Genomic DNA, 16292 nt, shown 5'->3' on the forward strand with positions numbered 1-16292 from the left:
CCCATCTCCCTGGTTCCCCCATTCACTCTGTCCAATTTGAAATATAGTTGAGTAGTGGAGACCAGAGTCTATCAAACTTGGGCTGTCTCTTGTGGAGGTCATAAGTGAGCTTTTCAAGAGGGAGAAAGTCAACAATCTGGTCAATCCACATTTTAAATGTAGGAGAAGTATTAGAGGCCCACAATAGAAGAATACATTTCTTAGCAAAGTATGTAATGGTCATGAGCAAATTTTCTCTGTCAGGATCAAGAACAAAGTCCTGCTGGGCATTAAGAAGATAGAGACACGGGGTCATATCAAACTGTACATCTAGTATTTTCTGTGCTGCAGTATGTATAGATTGCCAAAATCTGGCAATCTCTCTGCAGCTCCAAAATACATGCATATAGGTTCCACTTTCAGAGGTACATCTATTACAATTAGGAGAAATGTCTGTTTTCATTTTATGGAGTCTCAGGGGAGTGTAATAAAATTTGTACAAAAATTTGTAATTAGATTCTTTCATTTTTACATTAGTAGAGGAGCAGTATACCCTGTCGCAAACCTCCGCCCATAACTCATCACTGATAGTCAGACCAAGGTCCTTTTCCCATATTATTTTCAAAGGAGTAAAGGAGGATCCTCCTTTCTCAGAAAGGAGTCTATAGATATAGGATATTTTGCCTTTAATGGATTGTGCTGTGACAAGAAGGGTTTCAACTTCATTCAACTGAGTTCTAAACCTCCTCTTGGAAGTAAATGAGGAGATGACATGTCTAATTTGTAGATATTTAAAAAAATGGGATCTTGGCACATTGAATTCATTGCAGAGCTCTTGAAAGGATTTCAGTGTAGTGGTCTTCTGATGAAATAGGTCTGAAAAGGTCCTGATTCCTAGAGTATGCCAAAGATTGAAGTTGGCATCTCTCAGGGCTTTTGGCAAGTCTGGGTTGCCTACTATAGGCGAGTGAGAACATATTTGGGAGGAGATGCCCAAGTATTTCTTACAGTCCCTCCACGCTCGTAGGGTACTGTAAATCACAAATGTTTTGGCTATGTTGCCCACTTCACTAAAGTTATCAATGAATATAGTTGAGCTTAGTGGCAATGAACCACAAGATTGGGCTTCTATCTGGCTCCACGTTGACTCTTGTCTGTTTGTGATCCATGTTAGCATGTTGCGGATTTGGGCAGACCAGTAGTACAATTGAAGGGAGGGAAGGGCAAGACCACCCTTAGATTCAGGTTTCGATAGAGTGGAAAGCTTGATCCTAGGTTTTTTATTGCCCCATATAAATTTGGTGATGCTTTGGTTAATTGTTTTGAAAAAGGAAGCTGGGAGATAGCATGGGAGCATCTGAAATAAATAGTTCAGTCTAGGGAGGATGTTCATACGGATTACATTAATTCTTCCTACTAAGCTAATTGGGATGGAGATCCAGTTTTGGAGGTTGTTCTTGATTTGATCCAGGAGTGGAAGATAATTCTCTTTGAAAAGCCTATTCAGATCTGGTGTTATGAATATCCCAAGGTATTGAAACCCCTGTGTCTTCCATTGGAATGGGCATAGTGTCTTCATAGAACTGGTGAGTATAATATTGAGAGGGCAGACAGTGGATTTGTTAAAATTAATCTTATAACCTGAAAACGTGCCATACTGAGCAATTGTATCTAAGATGGGAGGAAGGGATTTCTCAGGGTTGGATATGTAGAGCAAGACATCATCCGCGTAAAGCGAAATCTTGTGCTGCAGGCCGCCTGCAGGAACACCCATAATACTTGGATTGCTCCTTATCAACTCTGCCAGAGGCTCCGCCCCCAACAAGTAGAGCAGGGGGGACAGCGAGCACCCTTGTCTTGTGCCCCGTCCCAAAGGGAATCTGTCAGAGTTCAGTCCGTTAGTAGTCACCATGGCATTTGGATGAGAGTATAGTGATTTGATCCATTTAATAAAGTTTGGGCCCATGTTGAACTTCTCTAAGACTGAGAACAGAAAGCTCCACTCCATCCTGTCGAACGCCTTCTCAGCATCCAGTGAAGCCAGCAGGACAGGGGTCTTCTGTGCGTTTACTTGATCAATAATATCAAAAAGACGGCGAATGTTATCAGAAGAGTATCTGTCTCTAATAAATCCCGTCTGGTCCGCTTTTATTATTTTGGGAAGAAGAGTGTTTAGTCTTTTGGCGAGCAATTTGGTGATTATTTTGTAGTCGAAATCCAACAAGCTTATGGGCCGGAAGGAGGAGCAGGATAGGGGATCCTTGTCTTTTTTGAGCAACACTGTAATGCGAGCTGTGTGCATTGAGTCTGGGAGAACTCAGTTTTTGCAAAAATCCTCCAGCATTGGCATGAAAATAGGGCTAAGCTGGGGCCAAAAAGCTTTGTAGAACTCTCTGGGGAATCCATCTGGGCCTGGGGACTTGTTAGGTGGCATGGAGGTAATTGCCTCCAGGATCTCCTCAGGAGTGAAGGGGGAGTTGAGATCTTCTTGGTCGGTCTCTGATAGTTTAGGTAGCGAGATTCCCTCTAGGAAGGAGTGGAGTTCTGCCTCCGTGTGTTTTCTCTCAGAGGTATATAGTTTGCAGTAAAAATCATGAAAAGTTAAATTGATCTTTTTTGGATCATATGTGACCTCATCCTCTGCTGTTCGGATAGCCATAATTGTACGCTCTGACTGCTCTTTTTTAAATTGATAAGCAAGCAATCTACTAGGCCTATTGCTATACTCATGGTATTTCTGTTTAGTAAAGAAAACTTTTTTTTTAATCTCCCGAGTATAGTCCAAATTCAGTTTGGCTTTGGCTGCTTTAAGTTGACTCCAGGAGGTGCTGTCTGGGGATTGTTTATGTACTTTTTCACAGCGTTCCAGCTCCCTCTCCAGATCTAGCCTGTGTGCTTCCATTGCTTTTTTCTTAGAGGAAGCATATGCAATTAGATGACCTCTTAGTGTGGCTTTAGCAGCGTCCCACATTGTGGCCGGAGAAACAGGAGAATCTTTGTTGTCTTGTGTGTAGTTGTCTATCCATGTAGTTACCAATGTATGGAATGCTTCGTTTGATAGCATGGAGGTGTTGAATTTCCAGCTCTTTGATCTCGGGATGTTTTTGCAGAGGTCAAAGCGGAGGTGGACAAAGGCGTGATCCGAAAGCGCTATGGGTCCGATTGTACACGTGGCTGAATTTATGAAACTCTTTGGGATAAAAATGTAATCTATACGGGAGTAGGTGTTATGGACATTAGAGTAGTATGTATAGTCCATAGCTGAGCTATTAGTCTCTCTCCAGATATCTATCAGTCCCATCTCTTTAGTAAGAGAGTTCAACATCTTTGCAGATCTAGGATTTGTGGTGGTGATTTGAGATGATTTGTCTAGGGTTGGGTTCAGGGTACAATTAAAATCTCCGGCCAACACTCCAAAGGAAACACAATGCTCATTGAACAGGGTTATCATTTTCGACATAAAAGCAGGAGTATCTGTGTTAGGGGCGTATATGTTTAAGATAGTAATTGGTTGCCCATACAGTGACCCAGTTATCAAGATAAATCTCCCCTCCGGATCAGATATGTTTTTGTCAATTATGAATGGAACATTCTTATGGATAAGTATTGCTGTACCTCTACTGTTGGATTTGAAAGATGAGAAATACACCTGTCCCACCCAAGCTCTGCGGAGTTTGGCATGTTCGGCATCACAGAGGTGTGTCTCTTGCAATAGCGCGATGTCTGCTTTTTCCTTTTTTAGAGCACATAGTATCTTTTTCCGTTTTATTGCATGGCCTAGACCGTGGCAGTTCCATGTCAATAGATTTAAGGTACTAGTCATCGTCATCGATCAGTAATCGAACTTTAGTGCAAGTCATCTCTGGGTAAAGGTGGATCGTAGTTACAGCTGCGTTCACATAAAAGGAAAATAAATGGTTTACATAAAATAACAATCTCTGAACACCCCAGCCGAGTTCCCAAACAACTCGACATATCCCGTTGGATCTATTACCTCCCCGCTCAGTCACAATTCTGTGTTCCAACAAAAAAAAAGACCGGGAACAGTTAGCAACGCACAACGTCTCCCCCTCCCCACCAAAGAAATGCCTCATCCTCTCCGCCCGCATTGAGTAACTGACAACGTAGCCCCCGTCCAGACCACATTAAGAAAGGGAGAAAATAAAATCAATAGCCCAGCCTACATACAGTAGGCCTAAGTTATAATATGGGGCCTATCCCTCTCAGCTAAAGGAACATAAATATAGATTGGACGGCTATAATGAAATTTAGCAGGGCGGTGGGTCTTTGGATATCGGCTATATGTTGTCTTACCTCCTTTAGTAATAACAGTAATCGCATTAATCGCATTTAGTCAATGGTCCATTTCTCATTGACCGGGGTTGTCTTTCAAAAAACGTTTTGCCTCTTCGGGAGTTTTGAAGTGTCGCAGGGCTCCTTGGTGAAGAATCCTGAGCTCGTTTGGGTATTTGAATCCCCTAAAGATGCCTCGGTCAATGGAGCATTTCTTCACCTCGTCAAACTCTCGGCGCTTTCGGCGTATTCCAGCTGACAGGTCCTGGAGTAAGGTGAGTTTGGCGTTTCCCACTGTAATGGTGTTGGTTTTCGCCGCCTGTAGGACTCGTTCCTTGTCGGTGAATCTCAGGAAACGTATGGTGATTGGGTGCGGTGGTTGTCTGGCTGCTGGTGGGGGCCTCAGTGCTCGGTGAGCTCTCTCGAGTTCTATGGGCCTGTCGGTGGACAGGTGGAGCCACTCGGGAAGTTTGTCTTGCAGGTAGCGGATCAGTGGCATGTTTCCCTCTTCTTTTTCGCCCAGATTTAATAGAACACAATTATTCCTTCGCCCCCTGTTTTCCAGGTCCTCTGTTTTCTCTTCCAGCTGCTCTATTTTTTTTTTAGCATATGCTATTGTTTCCATGGCGTCTGTCAATAAGTTTTCCGTGGATAGGATTCGCCCCTCTGCCTCGTCCAGGCGCCCCGCGTTTATGGTTATCTTGTTGTTTATGTCAGGCAAGGCATTTTCCAGGATTGTCACCTTGCCCCCTATCGCACTGAGCTGAGCGTTAATGGCATCTAGTTTAGTGTTGAGTTCTGTACGTTGGGATCTCAGCTCAGAAAAGATGTCTTCGACAGAGTGCGAGGTTGGCATTCGTTGGGCCTCGGGGGGGGACGGGTCCTCTTTCTCCTTTCTGAAGCTAGCTGCTTCTTGGAGGCTTTTTCCGTCGCTAGTACTCGAGTCCGGGTAAAAATGTCACCTGTAGTGTTGCCTTTTGAAGCCGCCATGACTTTTTGACTAAAGCTAAATGAGTTTAAACTTGAAGTGGAGGTAAGATTAGGAATTGGAAACTACTTGTGCGGAGCTCCTAGTTCATGCGGCCATCTCGTTCAAGGGTCACGTGATCTCCCAATAATACTTTTTTATACAACACAAATGACAAGCCACTCTGACATTGACATACTGAGATCAATAAAACTAACGACCCATGTCTTCAATGCAACCAATAGCATAGGCCAATGAAAAGAGTGGATACACAGATTCTTGGCCTACAATATGAGGAGGAATTTAAAGTCCACCAACTCTCCAGTGGCACTCACTTATCCAAACTGTTTTTTCCTGCAGTTCTATTTTTTAAATATTGCGAAAGACCGTTTAGCTGCTGCCTGCTGTCCCCAAGGCCAAATAATCAACACTTCCTATTATTATTTAAATGGCTTGTGGTTAGTAACACCATAGTAGTTTATTGTGTACTACTGTTAATCATATTTAAAATAATCTGCAAGTAATCAGCAAGTAGCCTAGCCTACAATTACAAGAGAATAAATTCAGTAAGTCAATGAAGCCAATAGTGGTTTCAGATATATTGTTACTGAAACGATGTAGGCCTAATGACCTTTTTAACATTTACATTTTAGTCATTTAGCAGACGCTCTTATCCAGAGCGACTTACAGTTAGTGAGTGCATACATTTTTCATACTGGCCCCCCGTGGGAAACGAACTCACAACCCTGGCGTTGCAAGCGCCATGCTCTACCAACCAATAAGAAAATATGTCAATTGAATTGAATAGCTTATGGAAAAGGTGTACAAATGTGTATTCGCATCAGTAGGCTAAGTGACTGCAAAGCATCAGAAAATCTGCATTGCTTTCAATTGCTAGACTAATGATCATGAGCCTCAACTTAGCTAACATTTCCCAGCCTAATTGTAACCAAATATCCAAAAGGAGATTCAGTGAAAACAAAAATCTGACGTTGATTGATTTATAAAGACTAGTTCCCATGCTTGTCTCAAAGCAGTGCAATGATGCTGTCCCAATCAAAACGGTGCTGGAATGATCAGTTGACCACACATAGCAATTCCTTTACATTTACCAGTGTTGTAGTGCTATTTTTTAGGTAGTCTACCTGAGCACATTTTTTTATTATTATCATTACATCATCATTTCTGAATGAAAGTTGGCACAGACATGTAGCCTATTGTATAACATCTTTAAAATATATAGCCTACATACAGTATCTCACAAAAGTGAGTACACCCCTCACATTTTTGTAAATATTTGATTATATCTTTTCATGTGACAACACTGAAGAAATTACACTTTGCTACAATGTAAAGTAGTGAGTGTACAGCTTGTATAACAGTATAATGTCACGGTTTCGGCCGAGGCTGCTCCTCCTCCTGGTTCGGGCAGGCTTCGGCGTTCGCCGTCCCCGGAGTACTAGCTGCCACCGCTCTATGTTTCTGAGTTTGATTGCTTTTGTCTGTCTGTCACACCTGTGTCTGTTTGAGAGTTGATTACGTGTCTTATAAGTTCCGTGTTGTAATCTAGGGTATTTGTGTGTTGTTTTTCCGTTGCCACTTTGTATATGATACGTGTTTGTTTTCCGTGTCATTTTTCCATGTTTAGTGTTTTACGCGTGTGCGTAATTTTCCCTCGCCACTTCGTGTTATCGAGGTCGGGGTTTGTTATCTTGCATTTGAGACTATTAAAAGTCTTGTTGGACTAAACCTCTGCTTCCTGCGCTTGACTCCTCCACCACATCCACAACGGTTTATGACAGAACAACACACCATCATGGAGTCAGCAGGATCAGCGGCGGCACCCGAATCCCTGCTGGACCGGATCAATTTCCAGGACGCCATGATCCAGCAACTCGGGACCGCCATGGACGAGGTGTCCAACGCCCTGCGCCGATTGGTGAACTCTGAGGTGGCCAAGGACCCTTACAACATCGCATCACCAACGGCCAGTCCTCCTCTCTCAGTACCGGAACCCAGTGGCATTCGGCTCTCACTCCCGAGGGCATATGACGGTTCTGCAGCCGGGTGTCAGGGATTCCTCCTGCAGGTAGAACTGTACCTTGCCACTATACACCCGGCGCCCTCGGGATACGAGAGCGTCTCCGCCCTCATCTCCTGTCTCTCCGGCAAGGCGTTGGAATGGGCCAACGCCGAATGGAGGGGAATAGACGCCGCTACCATCACCTACGCGGAGTTCTCCCGCCGCTTCAGGGCTGTCTTCGATCATCCCCCTGAGGGGAAAGCGGCGGGAGAGCGTCTATTCCACCTCCGACAGGGGAAGAGGAGCGCACAGGAGTTCACACTGGAGTTCCGGACACTAGCGGCGGATGCGGGGTGGAATGAGAGGGCCCTCATCGACCAGTACCGATGTAGTCTACGAGAGGACGTTCGTAGGGAGCTGGCCTGCAGGGACACCAACCTGTCGTTTGACCAGTTGGCGGACATTTCCATCCGTCTGGATACCCTGCTGGCTACCCGCGGACGTCCCGAGTGGGGGTCGTCCAGTCCACCCTCCAGCACCCCCGAGCCGATTCCCATGGAGCTAGGGGGTGCTGGCGCTAGAGAGAGGAGGAGAGGGAACCCGAGGGGGGCCATCCCCTGCACCACCTGCGGTCGTGGAGGACACACTGCGGCCAGGTGCTGGGGAGGGTCTCCTGGGAGAGGTGACAACAGGCCACGCACTGGGGAGTCATTTCAGGTGAGTAGGCGCCCCACTCACCCAGAGCTCTCTGTTGGTCACATGAGTATTCCTGTGAGGTTTCCACAGGTGGCACCTCATTCCCAGCATAAGGCGCTAGTAGATTCAGGCGCAGCTGGGAACTTTATTGATCAGGCATTTTGTAGTAGGTTAAGGATTCCCCTTCGGCCGGTTGACAATCCATTTCCTGTCCACGCATTAGACAGCCGGCCGTTGGGGTCGGGCCTGATCAGGGAGGTCACAGCACCACTGACTATGACGACGCAGGGGGGTCATGAGGAGATCATTCAGTTTTATCTGATTGACTCTCCTGCGTACCCCGTGGTGTTGGGCCTTCCCTGGTTAAGCACCCATGATCCTACCATAGCGTGGCAACAGAGGGCTCTTATGGAGTGGTCTGCTCAGTGTGTAGGGAAATGTCTAGGTGTTTCCGTAGGGGCGACCTCGGTAGAGAGTCCGAACCAAGTGCCCGCACTGCGCATTCCCCCCGAGTATGAGGATTTAGCACTCGTGTTTAGCAAATCGAGGTCCGTGATCGTCTTATTTATTGGGCTCATACATCACCCTCCTCTGGACATCCAGGTATTGGCCGGACCGTGCACTGTCTTAGCATGAAATACTGGTGGCCAACGTTAGCTAGGGATGTGAGGGTTTATGTCTCCTCCTGCTCGGTGTGTGCCCAGTGTAAGGCGCCTAGACATTTGCCCAGGGGTAAGCTACATCCCCTGCCCGTTCCACAACGACCATGGTCCCACCTATCGGTGGATTTCGTAACTGACCTACCCCCCTCCCAGGGGAATACCACCATATTGGTCGTTGTGGATCGGTTTTCTAAGGCCTGTCGTCTCCTTCCCATGCCGGGTCTCCCTACTGCCCTACAAACCGCTGAGGCCCTCTTTACCCATGTGTTCCGGCACTATGGGGTCCCCGAGGATATTGTGTGTGACCGAGGTCCCCAGTTCACTTCCAGAGTTTGGGGAGCGTTCATGGAACGGTTGGGGGTCTCGGTAAGCCTTACCTCGGGGTACCACCCAGAGAGTAATGGGCAGGTGGAACGTGTCAACCAGGATGTGGGTAGGTTTTTGAGGTCCTATTGCCGGGACCGGCCGGAGGAGTGGTCGAGGTTCATCCCCTGGGCAGAGATGGCCCAGAACTCTCTCCGCCACTCCTCCACCAACTTAACACCTTTCCAGTGTGTTTTAGGTTATCAGCCGGTCCTGGCACCGTGGCACGAGAGCCAGATCGAGGCCCCTGCGGTGGACGAGTGGATTCGGCGCTCGGAAGAGACGTGGGACGCTGCCCATGTCCATCTGCAGCGTGCCATCCGTCACCAAAAGGCGAGCGCCGATCGCCACCGCAGTGAGGGACCGGTGTACGCACCGGGAGATCGAGTCTGGCTCTCGACTCGAAACCTGCCCCTCCGCCTGCCCTGCCGGAAGCTGGGTCGGCGGTTTGTGGGGCCCTTCAAAGTCCTGAGAAGATTGAACGAGGTGTGTTACAGGTTACAACTGCCAATTGAGTATAAAAATATTAACCCCTCGTTCCATGTGTCTCTTCTCAGGCCGGTGGTAGCTGGCCCACTCCAAGAAGATGAGATAGGAGAGACCCCTCCGCCCCCTTTGGACATCGAGGGGGCCCCGGCGTACAGGGTCCGGACCATCTTGGACTCGAGGTGCCGGAGGAGTGGTCTCCAGTATCTCGTGGAGTGGGAGGGGTACGGTCCGGAGGAATGGTGCTGGGTGCCCAGGAGGGATATACTCGATCCATCCCTCCTGACTGAGTTTCACCATGGGCATCCCACGCGCCCGGGTCCGCGTCCTCCTGGCCGTCCCCGAGGCCGGGGTCGGCGCGCCGCTGGAGCCGCGTGTCAAGGGGGGGGTACTGTCACGGTTTCGGCCGAGGCTGCTCCTCCTCCTGGTTCGGGCAGGCTTCGGCGTTCGCCGTCCCCGGAGTACTAGCTGCCACCGCTCTATGTTTCTGAGTTTGATTGCTTTTGTCTGTCTGTCACACCTGTGTCTGTTTGAGAGTTGATTACGTGTCTTATAAGTTCCGTGTTGTAATCTAGGGTATTTGTGTGTTGTTTTTCCGTTGCCACTTTGTATATGATACGTGTTTGTTTTCCGTGTCATTTTTCCATGTTTAGTGTTTTACGCGTGTGCGTAATTTTCCCTCGCCACTTCGTGTTATCGAGGTCGGGGTTTGTTATCTTGCATTTGAGACTATTAAAAGTCTTGTTGGACTAAACCTCTGCTTCCTGCGCTTGACTCCTCCACCACATCCACGACGGTGTATGACATATAAATGTGCTGTCCCCTCAAAATAACTCAACACACAGCCATTATTGTCTAAACCACTGGCAACAAAAGTGAATACACCCCTATGTGAAAATGTCCAAATTGGGACCAATTAGCCATTTTCCCTCCCCGGTGTCATGTGACTCGTTAGTCTTACAAGGTCTCAGGTGTGAATGGGGAGCAGGTGTGTTAAATTTGGTGTCATCGCTCTCACACTCCCTCATACTGGTCACTGGAAGTTCAACATGGCACCTCATGGCAAAGAACTCTCTGAGGATCTGAAAAAAATAAGTCTTGCTCTACATAAAGATGGCCTGGGCTATAAGAAGATTGCCAAGACCCTGAAACTGAGCTGCAGCACGGTGGCCAAGACCATACAGTGGTTTAACAGGACAGGTTCCACTCAGAACAGGCCTCGCCATGGTCGACCAAAGAAGTTGAGTGCACGTGCTCAGCGTCATATCCAGAGGTTGTCTTTGGGAAATAGACGTATGAGTGCTGCCAGCATTGCTGCAGAGGTTGAAGGGGTGGGGGGTCAGCCTGTCAGTGCTCAGACCATACGCCGCACACTGCATCAAATTGGTCTGCATGGCTGTCGTCCCAGAAGGAAGCCTCTTCTAAAGATGATGCACAAGAAAGCCCGCAAACAGTTTGCTGAAGACAAGCAGACGAAGGACATGGATTACTGGAACCATGTCCTGTGGTCTGATGAGACCAAGATAAACTTATTTGGTTCAGATGGTGTCAAGCGTGTGTGGCGGCAACCAGGTGAGGAGTACAAAGACAAGTGTGTCTTGCCTACACTCAAGCATGGTGGTGGGAATGTCATGGTCTGGGGCTGCATGAGTGCTGCCGGCACTGGGGAGCTACAGTTCATTGAGGGAACACTGTTACACTGTTACACTATTACACTGTTATACAAGCTGTACACTCACTACTTTACATTGTAGCAAAGTGTAATTTCTTCAGTGTTGTCACATGAAAAGATATACTAAAATATTTACAAAAATGTGAGGGGTGTACTCACTTTTGTGAGATACTGTACAATGCATCATCCAAATGACATGATTGCCTAGGCCTACACATGTAGCTCAATGAAATAAAAATATTTGTAAAATCCTAAAACACCAAATTAGGCCTACTTTATTATAAATTAGGCCGTCATCATGGTCAATCGTGAATTATAATTATTCACGTTTCACAGGTGAAAAATCCATGTTGCATGAATGCCAACCATTTGATCCCAATTAGAATATGCATTTTGATCTTCTTGAATTATGTAGGCTAAGCAGCCTAACTACTGTTTAATCGAATTTTAGAGCAGATGGAGTTAACACAGCCACCTGTATTTTGTTTAAATCAAAGCACATTTGAACCTATGGCGCGTGCTGTTGAATTCTGTCCGCATGAGAAAAAAAATCAACATTTCAGCACAATCATCTTAAACTGTCATAAAAAATGACGTGGTATTTTTGGTATAACAGGATAATACTAGAATACTAATTAACTTCTACAGGATCAATGTCCCGAAATCGGGACAGTTAATGCTCAATATGCGATATGTGACTAGAATGGCGTTGTAAACAACAGCCAACTTTCCGTGACATAGACATGTCTTATATCGTCAGAAAGCTTAAATGATTGTTAATCTATCTGCAGTGTCCACTTTACAGTAGCTATTATGGCAAAATAAATACCATGCTATTGTTTGAGGATAGTGCACAACAACAAAAAACTTTTATCAAGGCAACATTCACCTCTGATGGTAAATAATGTACTTACATTCAGTAATCTTGCTGTGATTTGTCATCCTGAGGGTCCCAGAGATAAAATGTCGCATAGTTTTGTTTGATAAAATCAATTTTTATATCCTAACACGATCCATGTTGTAGACAGCGTTTTGCATGAATTCCGACTCTTTGTAACAAAACTATTTATGAAATCAAAATCAGCAAAACGTTGTTTAACCCGGTCAAGCTCAGTTTCTGTGCAATCCTCAGACACTCTTGAAGCAACCAAACATGTTTCAGCATTCTACATTACGTATTGGCTACACAATACGTCAATTAGCCCATGAAGGTCAGCCATCATTACGCACCAATGAGACAAGCAGTGTTCACTTGATTGACAGTGTCTTGGTCCAATGACCACCTATCGTTTTGAAACATAGCTAGGTAGATAGCCAATGAGCTGTGCTTTCCAGCAGTATGTGAATGCCCTTTGTACGACAAACAGCCATCAGTGTTTACGTTACGCAGTGGTACGTTCTCTTCTACAAACTTTTCTCAAAACTAAAAAAGTAAAACATGGCTACCTAAGAGTGGAAAAGCTCAATCGAAGTCTAAGTATACAAATTTGGATGAGATCATTGCAGAAATTGACCAGGAGAGTGACACAGAACGAATGGATGAGGACTCTGTGAGTGAAAACAGTTTTGATTCCAGCACGGAATAAATGTTTTTGGAAGGAAAAGATCCACTTTCAGTGAGTAAAATACGTTTTTGCTTCTCATGCTAATGCAGTTGTTTAAATGGTTGCATATTTATTTATTGATTTGAGATATTTTTCTTTGATTTATATATACAGTACCAGTCAAAATTTTGGGTTTTTCTTTATTTGTACAATTTTCTACATTGTAGAATAATAGTGAAGACATCAAAACTATGAAATAACACATATGGAATAATGCAATAACCAAAGAAGTGTTAAACAAATGAAAATATATTTTATATTTGAGATTCTTCAAATAGCCACCCTTTGCCTTGACAACAGCTTTACACACTCTTGGCATTCTCTCAACCAGCTTCACCTGGAATGCTTTTCCAACAGTCTTGAAGGAGTTCCCACATATGCTTAGCACTTGTTGGCTGCTTTTCCTTCACTCTGCCGTCCGACTCATCCCAAATCATCTCAATTGGGTTGAGGTCGGGGGATTGTGGAGGCCAGGTCATCTGATGCAGCACTCCATCACTCTCCTTCTTGGTAAAATAGCCCTTACACAGCCTGGAGGTGTGTTGTGTCATTGTCCTGTTGAAAAAACAAATGATAGTCCCACTAAGCCCAAACCAGATGGGATGGCGTATCGCTTCAGAATGCTGTGGTAACCATGCTGGTTAAGTGTGCCTTGAATTCTAAATAAATCACAGACAGTGTCACCAGCAAAGCACCCCCACACCATAACACCTCCTCCTCCATGCTTTACGGTGGGAAATACACATGCGGAGATCATCCATTCACCCACACCGTGTCTCACAAAGACACGGCGGTTGGAACCAAAAATCTCAAATTTGGACTACAGACCAAAGGACATATTTCCACCTGTCTAATGTCCATTGCTCGTGTTTCTTGGCCCAAGCAGGTCTCTTATTCTTATTGGTGTCCTTTAGTAGTGGTTTCTTTGCAGCAATTCGACCATGAAGGTCTGATTCACACAGTCCCCTCTGAACAGTTGATGTTGAGATGTGTCTGTGACTTGAACTCTGTGAAGCATTTATTTGGGCTGCAAATTCTGAGGCTGGTAACTCTAATGAACTTATCCTCTGCAGCAGAGGTAACTCTGGGTCTTCCACAACTGTGGCGGTCCTCATGAGAGCCAGTTTCATCATAGCGCTTGATGGTTTTTGCCACTGCACTTGAAGAAACTTTCAAAAGTTCTTGAAATGTTCCGTATTGACTGACCTTCATGTCTTAAAGTAATGATGGACTGTCATTTCTCTTTGCTTATTTGAGCTGTTCTTGCCATAATATGGACTTGGTATTTTACCAAATAGGGCTATCTTCTGTATACCCCCCTCCTAACATGTCACAACACACCTGATTGGCTCAAACACATTAAGAAGGAAATAAATTCCACTAATTAACTTTTAAGAAGGAACAGCTGTTAACTGAAATGCATTCCAGGTGACTACCTCATGAAGCTGGTTGAGAGAATACAAAGAGTGATTAAAGTGATTGTGTTTCCCATACTCTATATAATATACTGTGTATGTTTATAGATATGTGTTGTGTATTTGATGTATTGATGCAGGGCTCATCCGTAAAAGTATTGATGCAAGGCCCTGCTAAAATAAAGGTTAAATAAAATAAGTAATAGTAAACTTGAGTTCTAACTGAATTTGTTAAAATCCTCAATAGTGGTAGAGACTCTGACTCAGATTACCTCTGGGAGCCAACTCCAAAGAGACCATATTCAAGTCCTCCATCCCCCACTCATTCAAACGTAGGAACTGGTTCCTCCAGTCTGACCCCTGCTGCTGTCTCTGGCTCCACACCCACCCCTGCCCAGCCATCTAGAAGTGTGAAGAGGCCAGCCCAGAAGCGGAGGAGGGCCAGTTCACCGGCGGCAACTACCACAGAGGGAGAGGACCGTTGGCACACTGTGCTAGAGGATGATGTGGAGCCACTTCCACCAACATTTCGAACTAAAAGGCAGCCAGGACCTCAGCTGGACATGACTGGAAAGTACAGCCCCCTTCATCTTTTCCTGATGTTTTTCTCCTTGTCAGTTCTTGGTTCGCTGGTGTCTAACACCAACAAGTATGGGGCTAAGAAGCAAGCAGGCAAGAAAGAGTTATGGAAGCCCATTTCCATCCAGGACCTATACTGTTACATCTCACTGGTCACTTACATGGGGCTTGTGAAGTTGAAAAACCTGAAGGGCTACTGGAGAAGCTTGTTATGAGTTTCTAGGGTATCAAGTAATTTATGATGCAATAAGATATTTAACACTTACCTGGGAAGTTCATATAAGTATTTAATAGGTACCATGGTTCGTTATAAGAGAAGGACAGGGCTATGCCTCTTGCCATTTCGAACTCTCTTGAACAAAGAGACCCTCTCACTTATATACTGACTATCTCGCGGGCGCTTCATATCAGTGACCCACAAGCTGACGATGACATTGAGAAGATGAGAGGCACAGCAAGCTTTGATAGGCTCTGCAAACTCCAGCATTGTTGAGGCCTGCAAGACCCATTTTCAGCCGGCCCAGAACCTGTCCATAGATGAGAGGATGGTAGCCTCAAAGGCTAGAACAATATATGCGTAACAAGTCAACAAAATGTGGTTACAAACTATTTGTTTAGGCCAATTCTATGTGTGCCTACACTTGGAATATTTTTGTTTACGAGGGGAAATCCATCTCAGCCACCGGTAAGGGACTTATGTCACACCCTGGCTCTGGGACTCATTATGTTGAGCCAGGGTGTGTTCATTCTATGTGTTCTGTTTCTATGTTGGGTGTTCTAGTTCGTCATTTTCTATGTTTGACTGAGTGACTCCCAATCAGAGGCAACGAGTGTCAGCTGTTTGCTGGTTGTCTCTGATTGGGAGCCATATTTAACTGTCTGTGTTTCACTTTGGGTTTGTGGGTTTTTGTTCCTAGTCAGTCATTGTCACTGTGGACTTCACTATCGTCATTTATGTTGTTGTTATCGTGGTTGCTTTAATTAAATAAAGTCAACATGTTCGCTAAACACGCTGCGCCTTGGTCCGCTTCCTTAGACGATCGTGACAGAAAAACCCACCATACCAAGACCAAGCAGCGTGTCCAGGAGCAGGCAGCCTGGACGTGGGAGCAGATCTTGGACGGGCAGGGGTCCTGGACCTGGGAGGAAATCCTGGCCGGGATGGATCGCCGGCCATGGAGTGAGACGGTGGAGGCGCGCCGTAGAGAGGAGCTACGGCGTGATCAGGGTCGTCGTCGGACGGTCGTGAGGCAACCCCAGAACATTTTTAGGGGGGGGCACACGGCATGGACGACGGGGCTGACGGAGGAGAAAAGGGGGCGGATCCAGAAGGCCACCAGGCCAGGGGTACACCGCCCTGTACGTCCTGTGCGGATGCCTCACACAGAGTGTGTGAGGGTAGGCATTCAGCCAGGACGGGTGGTGGCCGCTATTCACTCCAGGCCTCCTATCCGTCTCCACAGCCCGGTTCGGCCTGTCCCTGCTCCACGCACCAAGCCTACGGTGTGCGTCGCCAGCCCAGTCCGGCCTGTCCCTGCTCCACGCACCAAGCC

This window comes from Coregonus lavaretus, assembly GCF_964263955.1.
Source record: "Coregonus lavaretus genome assembly, chromosome: 23".
NCBI lineage: Eukaryota > Metazoa > Chordata > Actinopteri > Salmoniformes > Salmonidae > Coregonus > Coregonus lavaretus.